Below are 15,346 nucleotides of genomic sequence, written 5' to 3' on the forward strand. Positions count from 1 at the left end.
TCTCAGAGCATTCCAAAGTCACCTTTCTCAAACCCACACCCACCTGCAACCCCCTCACCACCCACACACTTGAACTGTGTTCTTTCTCCTATCTCTCCTTTCCAGTTGAAATTCTCAGCAGTGTTGCAAAAACAAATAGATCCTGTTCAGCCATTCTTCAGCTATGTGATTTTATATTCATTATTCCCTCCTTCCAACCCCCTGTCTTAGTCACTTTGGTCTGCTTTAACAAACCACCATAAACTGGATGTCTTAAACAACAGAGATTTATATCTCACAGTTCTGGAAATTTCATAGCAGGATTCGCTGAGGAGCTGCTTCCTAGCTCACAGGTCACTGACTTCTCTACCCTCATATAGAGGAGAGACTTTCTCTCACGTCTCCTGTAGGACACTAGTCCCATGCTAGAGGACTCTATCCTCATGACCTAATTAATTCCCAAAGGCCCCACATCCAAAAACCATCAGGTTGGAAATCAGAGCTCCAAGATGTGATTTTGGGGGTGGACAAAAATATTCATGTCATGGCACCCTCTGTTCTCTTAGCTCTAAGATGCTACACTTTCCTGATTCATCCCTACCTCTGATAGCTCCTCATTTTTCCTTTAAAATGTTCTTGCTCTATAGAACTCAGCCCTACATGCTCTTCTCTTCTCACCCTTCAATTCACACTTTTTTTGGATGATCTTAACCATTTCCATTGTTTTGGTTGTCATCTGTACTCTGATAATTACTATATCTAGGAAGCCTAGACAAGGCTCTTGTAACCAGTCTGAAATATCTAATGACAGCTAGGCATCTATTTCAGGCACCTAAAACTTAACTTAGTTCTCACTTGACTTAATACATTTCTACTTTGCCCTCTCCCACAACCTGGTCCTCCTTCTCCTCTAAACCCATCACAGAGAATGGCACGATCATACAATTAGTAGCCCACGCCAGAAAGCTGGGATCATTTTGAATGCTTTCACTCCCTCAAAATCTCACATTCAACAATCAGTAAAGTCACATTAATTCTATCTCCTATATATATCTCAATTGTTAAGCTTCAGTTATCTCAGATTTAAAGTGAGAATAATAATAGTGCCTGTAGTCAAGGATTGTTGTGATAATTAAGGAGCCATAGTACCAGGCAGAGAGTCAACACTCAAGTATTTATTGAACAAGCATTGTTTTTGTCATCTGTTCTTCATTAGGTCTTACATAATGATAGCTAGCATTTATTTTTATTTAGGTTATATTTAGAGTGAAAGGAAAAATGAGAAACGGTGAGATATTTTGTGCAAGTTAGCCCTACTTCACTCCTCAATATTTTCCAAACATGACAAAAATATAGTACTGGTCATGACATGCGGTACACATGGTTCCTCTCTAACCTTAGTTATTGTGCTATTGACAAAGTGAAGTACATTCAGAGAACTGCAACAAAGTGATCTGGGCATTAAAAATCATATGTAGGGCCTCCCTGGTGGCACAGGCAGTTGAGCGCAGCGCTGTGAAGCTGTCTGCAGCCTCAGCAGTGCAGGTTCAATCCCTGCTGGCCATGGAGACACCCACATGGTGGGGCAGACCTCTCCTGTCTCACCCGCTGCTCCCCTCAGCAGTGTATTTCAGTCGGTCTGCCTGTTCTGTTCCCCACTCTGTCTCTGGTGAATCCTCTCACCCTCCCGCACATCTGGCCTGTACCCTGGTTCTTGTATAAAAATAAATAAATCTCTTTTAAAAATCATATGTAACATCTCTGTACCTATAGTATCTCCTTCACCATCTCCCCAATGCACACACCCATTCTGTATCACCTGAGATGGCTCTATCTAAAATAGAAGTCTATTACTTTAAGATTCTACTTAAAATCTTCTTTGGTTCCCCATTATATAGAGGAGAAAATCTAAGATTCTCAACAAAGAATTCAAAGCCTTCCATGAACTGAACTCTTTCTACCTCTCCTGCTTCATATTCTGCTTCTCCCACCAACACACCCCATGTTCAAGTCTTCTGTATTATGGTGTTTGCTGGTTCATCCAGCCATCTATCCATCCATCCATCCATTCCTTCAACAAATATGGAGTAAGTTCTGCTGTGAACCAGGCCTTTTCTGGGTGCAAGAGAACAAGACAGTGAACAAGACAGTGATCTTGCCTGCATGGAGTTAACACTTAGATACCATGCTATTGACGCCTCAGTACCTTTACACATGCTGCCTCCCTTCTCTAAATCTTATTCATTCCTCAAGAGCTATCTCAAATATCATCTATTCACTTTCCAGTGAACTATATGCTGCATTTGTCAGCTTTAGACACCTTCTGCAAAGGTTCATTTTTCATATTAATATTAATTTGCTTTATGCAATACCTAGTTTTTGAGAGACAGCACTGTATCTTAGCGAGTGAGTTTTGGAGCCAGATAGTTCTAAGTTAATAGCTGTATGAACTCTAAATGTTGCCTCAATTTAGAGATTTTAGGGCTCTATCAAAGCTCCTCCTCTTTCTCAATATAATCTCCTAAAGTAATCTCATCTGTGCTCCAAAATTTGTATCTTTAGTACAAGCCTTTATATTGGGAAATCAAGGAAGGTCTCTCAGAGGAGGTAACTTTTTATTTTTATTTGTTTATTTTTTTTTTGTGGGACCCTCGCCGGTGGCCGGGGATCGAACTGGCACTGCAGAGGCTGTGGGCAGCCTCGCAACCCAGCGCTCAACCGCTGCACCACCAGGGGAGGCTCTCAGAGGAGGTAACTTTTAAATTGAAACCGGACTGTCAGGAAAGAATCATCCTGAAGAAAATAAGAGGGAACAAAAACAAACAGTGACTGGATGATAGTGGAAGTGAGAGAGAGTGGTAGAAGAGGAGTTTACACCAGCCTCTTTCTGCTCCTCAAAATATGATACGCTCCTTCCCACTTTATGATCTTAGCAACAACTCTTCTTGAAATTTTGTTCCCTCTTATCTCTTAAGCTTAAGGAGTAAAGGTTTCGAAGCCTGGAATTAGAGAACTGATGGTGTAGATGACCCAATCCAGTGCCCTTGTTGTGCACATCTCATCTTAACAAAAATCACAAAGCTGAGAAGAAATGGAGTCTGGATTACAGGTACTGGATGTTCCCATGTACTCAGCTCTCTAGAAATGTCAGCTGGGGCAACGTAAGATACATCTATTACACAGAGCTCTAGTCATATCCAGGAGAGCCTTTCTGCTTAAAAGAATTGGGTCCTAAGGCGTTATTTTGTGTTTCACAAACAAATCCAGGGACAGTTGCTTTGACATCAAAATCATTTGCATTATCGCGATTAATCATTGATCAGCAATGCTGTTTATGCATCTTTTCTCCTGGATATTTGGAATTGGGCAACTTTTCTACCTTTCTGCTATGCTCAAACAGACCGACCTCAATAATGCCTGCTCTTTGAAATTCACAGTCAGCAGAGGGAGCTAACACATTATCAATATCTTAAAAAATCATTGACATTTGCGCATGGGACAGTTTCTCTTTGCAACTCACTGCCGTCATCTTGCATCCTGCTGCGTTCATTGACACTATGTGGCTCCAACTCCAGCTTTTGCAAAGCAGTTGTGGATTACTTCTGAGGAGAGTATCCCACACAGCAATGGCATTTCTCATCACAGCAAGAATTCGCCATTTCTTTCTATCTGCAGTAGAACAATGGCTCTCGTAATGTACCATAATGTTCTAGCGCCCAACTGGGTGATTTATTATTTTGATGCTTTATTATTTCTCAGCCTAATGGCTACACGTAGCCATGGTACTGGCAGGCAAAAAAGGACCACAGATTTGTTTTAATTTAACTGCCAGTGTCTGTGTGCAGCTATCAGAAATAGAATGTTCACATTCTGGTAATTGCAGGAGCCATTCCCAAGCAACCTGGCAGACACCACGGCATTTTTGTTAACTTTATATACACAGGGAAGCTCTAAGGGAGTTTTCACATTTCCATATAAGTGGTTCTGAGTTCTTGTTCTTCCAAGCACTGGAACAAAAGATAGCTGATAATCCATCTCTATGTATTATTTACTTTTCTCTAGGACAGTGTTCTTCTGTCCAAGTGTGCTTCTACTTTGGCTGCAAAGAGGGGCACTAGGGGCCTCCTTGGTAGTGCAAGGAGTTAAGTCTCAGCACTATGAAGCTATCTACAGCCACTGCAGCACGAGTTCGATCCCCACCCGGGAGGTGACCCACATGGTGCAGCAGACCTCTCCTGACTCCCCGCTAGTCCCCTTAGCAGTGCATTTCTGTCAATCCACCTGTTCTGCTCCCCACTTTGTCATTGGTGAGTCCTCTCATCCCCCCCACACCTCTGCCTACACCCCAGTTCTTATATGCATAAATAAATAAATCTTTTTTAAAAAAGAGGTGCACTTGGGCCTCCCTGGTGGCACAAGGGGTTAAGCATTGCACTATGAAGCAATCCACAGCCTCTGCAGCATGAGTTCGATCCCCAGCCGGCCAGAGAGCAACCCACATGGTGCAGCAGACCTCTTCATCTCGCCCGATGTCTCGCCCGCTGCTCCCCTCAGCAGTGTATTTCAGTCAGTCTGCTGTTCTGTTCCCCACTCCGTCTCTGGTGAATCCTCTCACGCCCCGCATCTCTGGCCTGTACCCCAGCTCTTGTATAAATAAATAAATCTTTAAAAAAAGAGGTGCACTAGATGTGTATCCCATGTGTGCATCTATTCAGATCTGGACTTTCATTCTCAAAGTTATTGTAGGTGCTTTACTTTTTAGATGAAGTGACATGATATTGTGATAATGGTGAAAATATTATTGCCAGCCCTAGAGATTATACATCAACCTCCATATGGTGAGCAATTTTCATTAGCCTTTTTTAAAAACCAGTAAGTGTCCACATGTGGAAATATCTGCCCTGGTAAGGCAAAGTTTTTCAAGTGTTTTATTTGTGAGGCAGGCATATTTTGTTCCTCTCATTCTGCTATCAATTTTACCTCCCTTGACTTTTGGGTTTTTGTCATTTTCAGAAAATATATAGGCTATCCATGAAGAAATTCCAAGCTGTGTTGATTTCACTTTTGACTTTTTTTTTCTTATCCACTAATGTCCAGTGCTGCAAAAATTGGGAGTTCATTATATTTTCTCTTTAATGTATGACTAACACTGCCTGGGGTGTAACAGGAAAAGTCTGCTTCACAGAGCAGGGCCATTGTGAAGAGGATGAGGCCCAGGGTAAACCTGAGGCACAGGAGACAGAAGTATAGCACTGACAAGGCAGCTCATTTTCTTTAGTTTCAATGTGTCTAACAACAAAGGTGATGTCAAATTACATGAAGGGCAAGTCTGAATTATCTAAATAACCATGTCAAAAAATAAAGGCTACTAATGATTTTGAGGTAAACACTGCTGCTATCTGATAGCAAGTGATCAGGTTTTAAGCATGAAAATGATGAAAAGGAAGGAGAGAAAGAGAAATATCCTTCCTTTAACATTCTTTTTTTTTTTTAAAGATGTGTTTATTTATGCATACAAGGGCTTGGGTATAGGCCAGAGATGTCGGTGGTGAAAGGATTCACCAGACACAGAGTGGGGAGAAGAACAGGCAGACTGACTGAAATCCACTGCTGAGGGGAGCAGCAGGTGAGACAGGAGAGGTCTGCTGCGCCATGTGGGTAGCTCCCTGGCCGGCTGGGGATCGAACTCATGCTGCAGAGGCTGTGGATTTGCTTCATAGTGTGGTGCTTAACCCCTTGTGCCACCAGGGAGGCCCCTTCCTTTAACATTCTGATGGAAAATCAGTAACACTTTCAGCTCAAAGTTATAAGCTTAAATGTCCCACGTGCTGGCCCAATTCTAATTTGATATAAAGAACCCACACTCTTAGTGGGACAATAACAAATATGATGGAGATTTTTCCTAGATGCTCTTCATCAAATGAGGACATTCACTTCCATTCCTAGTTTACTGAAGTTTTATGAGGAATTGAATTTAGATTCCTCTGATAAATGCTTTTTCTGCATCTATCGAGATGATCATGTATTTTTCTTCTTTAGTTTGCTAAGATGACAAATTCCATTGATTAATGTAAGGTCGGTGCAGGGGGCCTGGTGAGGGCCCCAGGCCACGGGCATAAGGAGGGGCCTTGAAACCGCAGAGGGAATTCCACCCTTGCCTCAGCTCCTGGAACCGGAGGCCTCCACCCATTGCAAACAGGACCTGATAGCAATCAACCAGAAACCACCAAAAAAACAACTTCGGTTCCGCAGACCCAGTTTCCCTAACCTTTCCTCACCCTATAAAAGGACATCTTCCCCCCACAAGGGCCCCTAGGGGGTCGGAGAACCTCACCAGGGTGCGCAATAAAGTTCCTGCCTGTGAGAAACTTAGCCTGGCTCTCCTTTTCTTTACCGCGCCAATCCTTTCAATTAATTTTTAACAACTTTATCGAGATACAACTTAAATATCATACCACTTGATGGAGGACAGGAATATAAAAAACCGAAAAGGAGGTGCTCTATAAGACCAGAAACCTGGCTCACACAGGAGGTGGGGGTAGAAGAGATTAGCATAGCCATTGACACAGCTATGGAAACCAAGGTCCTTAGGCACCAACATCCAGACTACAAAACACAACACCCAAGCAGGGATCAGACTGCTGAGGGGAGTGTCTAGAGCACAGGCCCAGGGGTAAAGATATGGAGATGGAGCCCATTGTGGAATGCCCAGTCCCTTTCAGATTCTTCATAGTTACCCACAATCAGCAACTAACCAGAAGGCTCACAAGGAGTGACCCCGCCCAAACAGAAAAAGACTATATCAGTGCAGTCTCTGCACAGGCTGGGGGCAGCACTCTGTCTGCCCACCTGTGCCTGTGCAGGTGCTTCCTTTCACCAACTCTCTCCTCTGCAGGGCAGCAACTTCCTGCCTGCCTGTGACCTGTACCTGCTGGGGCTTCTCCTCACTGACCCTCAGTGGCGGCAGCTCTCCTCAAGGCCGCCCGCCTGCAACCACACAGGCCTCTCTCAGCAAACCTGTCCCTTTCGGGGCAGCTCTTCCTGCCCACTTGTGTCTATGCAAGTGTCTTTTGCTATCCTATCCCTTTTCTAATAAACCTGCTCTTTTTTTTTTTTTTTTAAGATTTATTTATTTATTTATACAAGCACTGGGTACAGTCAGAAGCGCAGGAGGGTGAGAGAATTCACCAGAGCCAGAGCGGGGAGCAGAGCAGGCAGAAGGACCGAAGGACACTGCTGAGGGGAGCAGCGGGTGGCAGGAGAGGCCTGCGCGCCATGCGGGACCCTCCTCCGGTGGCAGGGGAGCAGCCGGGGATCGAACCGGCGCCGCAGAGGCCGCGGGCAGCTTGGAAACCCAGCGCTCAACCACTGCGCCACCGGGGAGGCCCTAAACCTGCTCTTTAAATATAACTATCATCTCTGCCTCGTGGAGAAACTTGCCTGGGAAACTCACTGCGTGTCACTGAAAGGGGAGCTCTGGTGAAACCTTTCCCAGAGGGAACCCAAGGACCCTGCACCCCAAACCGACTGACTCCAAAACAACACACTCATCCCATTTTAAATGTATACTTTAATCATCTTTAATACATTCACAAAGTTGTACAGCTACCAATTTCAGATAAATTCCACTTAGTCAGGACATATCTTTTTAATACATCATTAAAGTCCATTTGCTTAAATTTGTTTAAACCTTTTCCATCTATGTTATGAGGGATGTTGGTCTGTAGTTTTCCTTTCTTGTAATGTTTTATCTTTTTCCCAAATATGTTTATAGAGGTAAATTTGGTTTGCATAGTTGTGTCTGCTTTGAGGGTTGTAGGTTCAAACATCTAAAAATATATGTTTTCACAGACTGCCCACCACCAGTGCCACAATAACCCCGCAGCCCCTTCCACTGGCCCCCTTCCCTCCATAGCTCCTGCCCGGCCGCCCTCCCCCTCTGGTGCCTCCGTTTTGCAGTCAGATGTCAAGGGTTTGTTATTAATTTTTTTTTTTCTGAGCCTTTGTTTAGTTTTTCTGTTTTCCACAGATAAGTGAAACCATCCAGTATTTGTCTTTTCCTTTCTGACTTTTTCACTTAGTATCATCCCTTCGAGTTCCATCCATGTTGTTGCAAATGGCAGAATTTCATGTTGTTTATAGCTTAGGGTTCCATTGAGAGAGAGAGAGAGAGAGAGAGAGAGAGAGAGAGAGAGAGAGAGTAACCACATTTTTTTTTTTTTTTATAGAGGCATGCTTTTATTTATTTGTTTGCTGGTTTGTTTGTTTGTTTGTTTTGTTTATACATGCACTGGGTACAGTCAGAAGCGCGGGAGGGTGAGAGAATTCACCAGAGCCAGAGCGGGGAGCAGAGCAGGCAGAAGGACCGAAGGACACTGCTGAGGGGAGCAGCGGGCGGCAGGAGGGGTCTGCGCGCCATGTGGGACCCTCCTCCGGTGGCCGGGGAGCAGCCAGGGATCGAACCGGCGCGGCAGAGGCCGCGGGCAGCTTCGCAACCCAGCGCTCAACCGCTGCGCCACCGGGGAGGCCCATGAGAGTAACCACATTTTTCTGATCCACTCCTGTGTCCTTGGGCACTTAGCTTGTTTCCATAGCTTGCCTGTTGTTAACAGTGCTGCAGTAAACACGGGTGTGCACATAGCCCTTCAGATGATGCTTGTGCATTCTTTGGGTAGGTACCAAGGAGTGGAGTTACTGGGTCATATGGGAGATCCATATTTAATATTTTGAGGAAACCCCATGCTGTTTCCATAGGGGCTAGACCATCTACATTCCTACCAAAACGATAGGAGGGTTCCCTTTACTCTATACCCTCATGAACACTTGTTTCTGGTCTTTTGATTTGGGCCATTTTCATAGGTGTGAAATGGTGTCTCTCATTGTGGTTTTGATATGCATTTCTCTGATGATAGGTGATGATGAGCATTTATTTTTTTCATGTGCCTGTTGGCCATTTGCATGTCTTCTGCCCATTTTTTGATTAGCATTTTCCTTTTTTTTTCTTTACAAAATTTGTGACAAAATAATTTTTGTCTGTTGCCTTATTGTTTGTTTGCCCCATTAAATTTTATTCAATAGTACATAACATACACTCCATATGAACAGGAACCATTTTAATCTCTTCACCATTGTGCCTCTGCAGTTTGCTGAAATATCTCAATGAGAAGGGCTATCACTGCCCCTGTACCAAATAGTATTTTAAGATAAATATATATTACTGTATTCAGTCAGCATAGTAATGGTGTGGGGTAATTATTATCAACAACCTCATTTTCCAGATAAGCTTCCCAACTGCACAGGTGCTGGGGGGTCAGAGGGGTACCAAGGTTTGACTCCCAAGGTCTTGACTTCCTGTCCCTTGCCTATTTTGCACAAATTTCAGAGTGATTAAGAGGGAAGAAAAGGAGGGAGGACAGTGTTGGTTGACTAGATCAAACAGTCCCAAATCAACACACCACCTGTTTGCTTCCATCTGCCTGATACTATTTTCTGGACCCTTAGCTTTGAAAGAGGGCCAATACAAAGATACCTGGATGGTGGAGAGAGCTGAGAACTTACACTCCACAGCAAAATTATTGGCAGACAGTGAGTAAATGCTAATGAGGGGTGAAATATTTTGTCATACACACTCCAGGGATCTCTGCGGAAATGCCCCAAGAGCCGAAGAACTTGAATAGGTGCTGGGACTGGGATGGTGCTGGGGGACAGCGACAGGGACCCAGCTCACCCGGAATTATCTCTAGGAAGGGTGCCCTGCAGGTATGTAGCTGGGGGGGTCCTTCCCCTAGTTTTCTTCCCTCTAGAGGGAATGGACTCAACTACCACGCCTCTGAGATAGTGAACGTGGCCCCTAAGATCTAGCTCTTGACCAAAGTTTGGTGGGAAATGTATGGGTCTTGTGACTTCTTCAAGAGGCAAGGGGGCATTAAAAGTCCTGTAGACCAGATTAGTTTTGGTTGTCTTCTGTGCCTTTTATTGCTCCTCTAAAATAGAGATTTTATTTATCCATAGAACTGGGGTCTAGGCCAGAGGTGTGGGGGGTAAGAGGACTCCCCAGAGAGTGGGTGGATCTACTGAAATACACTGCTGAGGGGAGCAGCGGGCAAGACAGGAGAGGTCTGCTGTGCCATATGGGTCACCTCCCTGGCAGGGGATCAAACGTATGCCATGAGGTGACAGAGCTGAGACTAACCCCTAGGCCACCCGGGAGGCCATGCTCCTCTAAAATAGAGAGTGGAGGGCCTCCCTAGTAGCAAAAGGGGTTAAGTACAGCACCATGAAGCAATCCACAGCAATTGCAGCATGAGTTCAATCCCCGCTGGCTGGCGAGGGTCCCACATGGCATGGCAGACCTCTCCTGTCTCGCCCACTGCTCCCCTCAGCAGTGTATTTCAGTCTGCCTGTTCTGTTCCCCACTCTGCCTCTGGTGAATCCTCTCACCCCCCCCACACCTCTGGCCTGTACCCCAGATCTTGTATGCATAAATAAATAAAATCTTTTAAAAAAATGTTCACACTAAAAAAAAATTATGAAAGAAAACATTTAACAGTATCTTTACAAACTGGAGTAGGCAAATACATGTGAGGTATTTGTGAGTCTCTGGGTATAATACATCCTGAATGAAATTCCTCGCTATCCGTAGATCTGGGAAACTAGAAAACAAGTCATTCCCAAAGTACAATGGTGGCATAAAATAGAAGGGTTTATCAAGGCAAAGCAGTTTCAAAATTCAGCACAGCAAATTCCAGTAGGTTTCAAGTTTTGGGACTATTGCTCTGTGGTTCAAAGTTCCATCTCCCACAACTTTACCACTGGGTCCCCAACTCTGTCCTCTGTGACCATGGCTAGAATCTCTGCCTCTGTGCCTGCTACTACCATCCTTAATGCTGAACCTGAACTCTAACACAAACTTCAACTGCTAAACACTAAAACTGAGCCCCCCAAGTCCCACATTAACTCCAATCCATACCGCAAATGAACTCTAACCCTAACCACAACTGCGACACCATTAGTTACCCTAAATCATACTCTAAGCTTTAAAACTAGACTTGAGCCTGAACCCAAAATCTGGACCTAAACCGGAACCTGAACCACTAAATCTTAAACACAAGCCCCAGTCAGAGCCTAAACCAGAGAGCGAATTAGAACACCAATCCAAATGTCAAGTTGAAAACTTCTTGAACCCCAAACTCTTCCTCAACATTAACACTAGGCATAACACTAATTTCTAAACTCAAACCAGTTTGAACCTGAACACTTGAAACCTAAACCAAGTCCAAGTCAGAGCCCAGATCCAGTTTACATGCCTGCTCTAGACCACCACGACTACAACTGCCGCTCACATCACCACTCAGGCCCAGTCTTAGCGCAGCCCCAGCCAGCCCTGCCTTAGCCCTGGGAGGACTCCAGCCCTAGCAGGATTCGGGATGCAAATCTCCATCCAGGCTGCATTCCAACATATTATTGATTGTTTCAACCCCACTTGTTGGTCTTCTTTTTCTTTTGAATTAGTTTTGCAACTTTGCCAAAGTTCAATTGACTATACTTTTATGCTGTTTCTGGACTCTCTCTGTATTCTTATTATATTGTTTCTCTTCACCAATACCACTGATTACTGTAGCTTTACATTTAGTCTTAAAATTTAGTAGTCTAATTCTGCCAGTTTTTTTTTTCTTTTTCAGAATTGTTTTGGTGATTGCCTTTACATACAAACTGGAGAATCACCTTTTCCATTTAATATTTAAATGTTTGGTAGAATTTGCTAGTAAATCTTCTGGGCCTGCAGATTTGTTTTGTCTAAGGTTTTAAACTAATTTAATCCCTTTAGTAGTTATAGGACTACTCATGTCATCTTGGTTTGTGTCTTTAAAAAAATGATTGTCTCATTTCATCTAAGTTATGGAATTTATATGTAGAGTTGTTCATAATATTCCTTAACTATTGTTTTAATGCTTGTAGGGTCTTTGATTATATATCATCTTTCCTTCCTTACATTGGTGATTTTGCCATTTGTCTTTTTATTTTTGTTTGTCTTGCTAGAAGTTTACTGATTTTATTGTTCTTTCAGAAAATCAATTTTCAGTTTCATTGATTTTTTTCTGTTTATTTTCTATTTTCTTTTTTTTTAAGATTTATTTTATTTATACAAGAGCTGGGGTACAGGCCAGAGTCGCGGAAGAGTGAGAGGATTCACCTGAGACAGAGCTGGGAGCAGAACAGGCAGATGGACCAAAATCACTGCTGAGGGGCGCAGTGGGAGAGACAGGAGAGGTCTGCCTCACCATGTGGGATTCTCCCTGGCTGGCCAGGAATCAAACCGGCACTGCAGAGACTGCGGATAGCTTCACAGCGCTGCGCTCAACTTGCTGCGCCACCAGGGAGGCCCTATTTTCTATTTTCAATTTCATTGATTTCTGCTCTAATTTCCTTTCTTCTTCTTTTTCTTCTTCTTCTTTCTTTCTCTTCTTTCTTTCCTTCCTTTATTTTGCTCTTCTTCAGATGGAAGCTTAAGTTGTTTATTTGAGAACTTTCTTCTTCTTTTCTGACATAAACATTTAATCACATAAATTTTCCTCTACACATGATCTCATTAGTTGTATTTTGATATGTTATTTTCATTTTATTCAGTTCAAAATATTTTCTGATAATTCCCCTTGAGACTTTTCAGAGTTATTGCACTATCCTTAGCATTCCCAGCACATAGAACACTCCTTTATACATAGTTCCTTAGTAAATAAATCTTCCTGTTTGCTGTTTTGCCTCATGGGATCAACTGATCAGGTCTGTATCATTTGCCTATCTCTCATCGAGAAGGGTAAAGAGTCCTATAATTGACAGTTCTACCAAGAACCATATGGAATAAATAAGGCATGCTGTAGGTGAGGTGCTGGGCAGAAATTAAAAAAAAAACACAATATATATTCACTGCACTCGAAACAACAACAGCAATAGCAGTGCTAACAATAATGGCAGCAAACAATTTGAATTTGAATCTGCCAGGTGCTGTGCAAGGGACTTTATAAGCATTATGGTTCTCTCTACAGTCCTAAGAGGTATTCATAGTTATCTGACCCATTTTAAAAGAAACTGCAACAGAGATTTACATAACTTGCCCAAAGTTGCATAAATAGAATGCACTAATGGATATGTCTATCAATGGTTCTGGTCAGGATTTGATCTTAGATCTTTCCTTATTCTACAGTGGCCCCATTATATTTTCTCCTTGCTGACATTAAAAATTCCCTCTTTACCTTAAAGGGCAGTTTGAGTAGTGAGAAGTGAAGAACTTGGATGTAGGAAAGCTGTATTAACACTATAATACATGGCATGGTACCATTGTACATTTTTTGGTACCAGAGTTTTGACTAAGGCATCAAGGCTAAGGAGATGAGTGACAAGTGTGCACCCACCCATTCCGAAAAGGACTGCAAGGCCACCCATGTGAGAAACCCTGACTTGTCCACCAACCATTTACCATCTAAACAGCATAAGAGATGACTAGTGATGACTGAGTTAGCCATTAGGAGGAGATTGCTTGAAATAAATGCGTAGAGGAAAGTATTATGGTATCTTTTCCTTGGAGGCCTACGTGGTGGGGGTGGGGGTGGGGAGAAGAGGTATTTCCCTCCTCAAGGCAAGCAAGGAGTATATAGGAAGAGCTTGGAGATATTGAATATACTAGTGAAAAGGGAAAGCTGGCAACTTATATCCTGTCTGATGCTGCTATGTGACTGGAGCAGAGCTCCAGAGAGAGTTCTTATAATTTGACTTATGTCTCCAAGAGTTTGGGAATATGACCAAGCACTGAGATAGCTGTCTGTCTCTTCCCTGGGAGATTTTACCAGAACAAGGATGATTAGTGCCTCTGTGACAGCAAGATGAAGCAGAAGAGGCTGGCAACTGATTGGACTACTCTCCCACCACTTGGCAGAACAACATGTTTTCCTCAGGTTAAGTGGACAGAGCCAACAAAGAAGGATTTGGGCTTGAATCACCTTGCAGAGATTATTCCAGAAGTACACTAATTCCCCATTGGTTAAGGGTTGACATATCAACTCCTTCATACTATTGGATTGTTTGTGCATAGGCTGAGCTAAATTGTGTGACTTCACAAAATTCCTTGAAGCCAAAATGTAGATTGACTAGGTATATGCCAGTGACATCACAGGTGTGGTGAGGGGATGTAAAGTGGGACACTAAAAGTGTCCACTGTCCCAGGGATGGCTTCCACAGAGTACATTTGAAAACACTAGTGGGGAAAAATAGAGCCATTTCCTGATTGTGACCTTCTGAATTCTGATCACTAAGCAGGTTAGTCACATTAAGATGATTATTCTCCCTAGAAGGGAGGGTATTCTGTTACAGGCCCTGACCCAAAACAGTGGGTCCTTTGCTCTCTAGGGAAAGAACTCACCAGAGTGCTAGGTGTAGTTGAACCAGGCAAGGCTTTCTTAGTGGGTCATGCTTGAGGGAGCATTTAGGCTGGCTCCTCAATGGGAGTTAGCAAGAGAGATTGAAAGGGCAGGTCCACAAGGGGCTGTGGAGGGGCAGTGTCAGTTTACTCTAGGTTGGGCCATGCCCAGGCCCAATTGTGTGTGTGTGTGTGTGTGTGTGTGGGTGGGGGGAGGTGCGCACAGGTTACACTCCACCTGTACATGTGGGCTCTGGGCCTTCTCACTGCAGGGAATTGTGAGATCATTATTAGTCAGGACCTAACACGTTTGTCTGGCATGGGGCCTCATGGTCAGTGTGGATGCTGACCATGAGTCCAGTGCTTGACAGGACTCACAACTCCGCAATTTGGTCCAACTGCTGAAATGGGAATTGGGACAACTCATCTTCCCAGCTCACAATATATCTTCCTATGCTACCTCAGTGCCATCTAGTCTGTTCTCTGATGAACCCACAGAGCCTAAAACAGCATTTGGAACATAACAAACAGTCCATGGTTCTTTGGAATAATGAATATAATGAATGAATCACTGTAGGACAATGCATATAGTAATTACACGCTTTACCTGCCCATCCTATTTCTTCTCCATGCTACCCAGTATCACTTGTAATTCAAACACTAATCAGTTCTTGCAAGGACTTTATGATAATAAGGAGGACTTGTCAGTCACTCTATCATGGGCAAAAGGGAACTATAAGGTTTCCAAGTTTTTTTATTAATAAAAAAATTACTGCTTTAATCATATAAAAACGTCATGACATCAGGAAATGTAACAAAAGCCTAACCTATCTGCGTATGAAGTGAGTCGCAGTGGGCTGTGGGCTCCTGTGCAGGGCCGGACTTAAAAGGCTCTGAGCCACAGTCTCTAGACCTACTTGGTCACACAACCCAAGGCCCCCAAAGAGAAGAAAGACT

This window comes from Talpa occidentalis, unplaced genomic scaffold (genome assembly GCF_014898055.3).
Source record: "Talpa occidentalis isolate TD23 unplaced genomic scaffold, MPIMG_talOcc4v2.1 talOcc4.15, whole genome shotgun sequence".
Classification (NCBI taxonomy): Eukaryota; Metazoa; Chordata; class Mammalia; order Eulipotyphla; family Talpidae; genus Talpa; species Talpa occidentalis.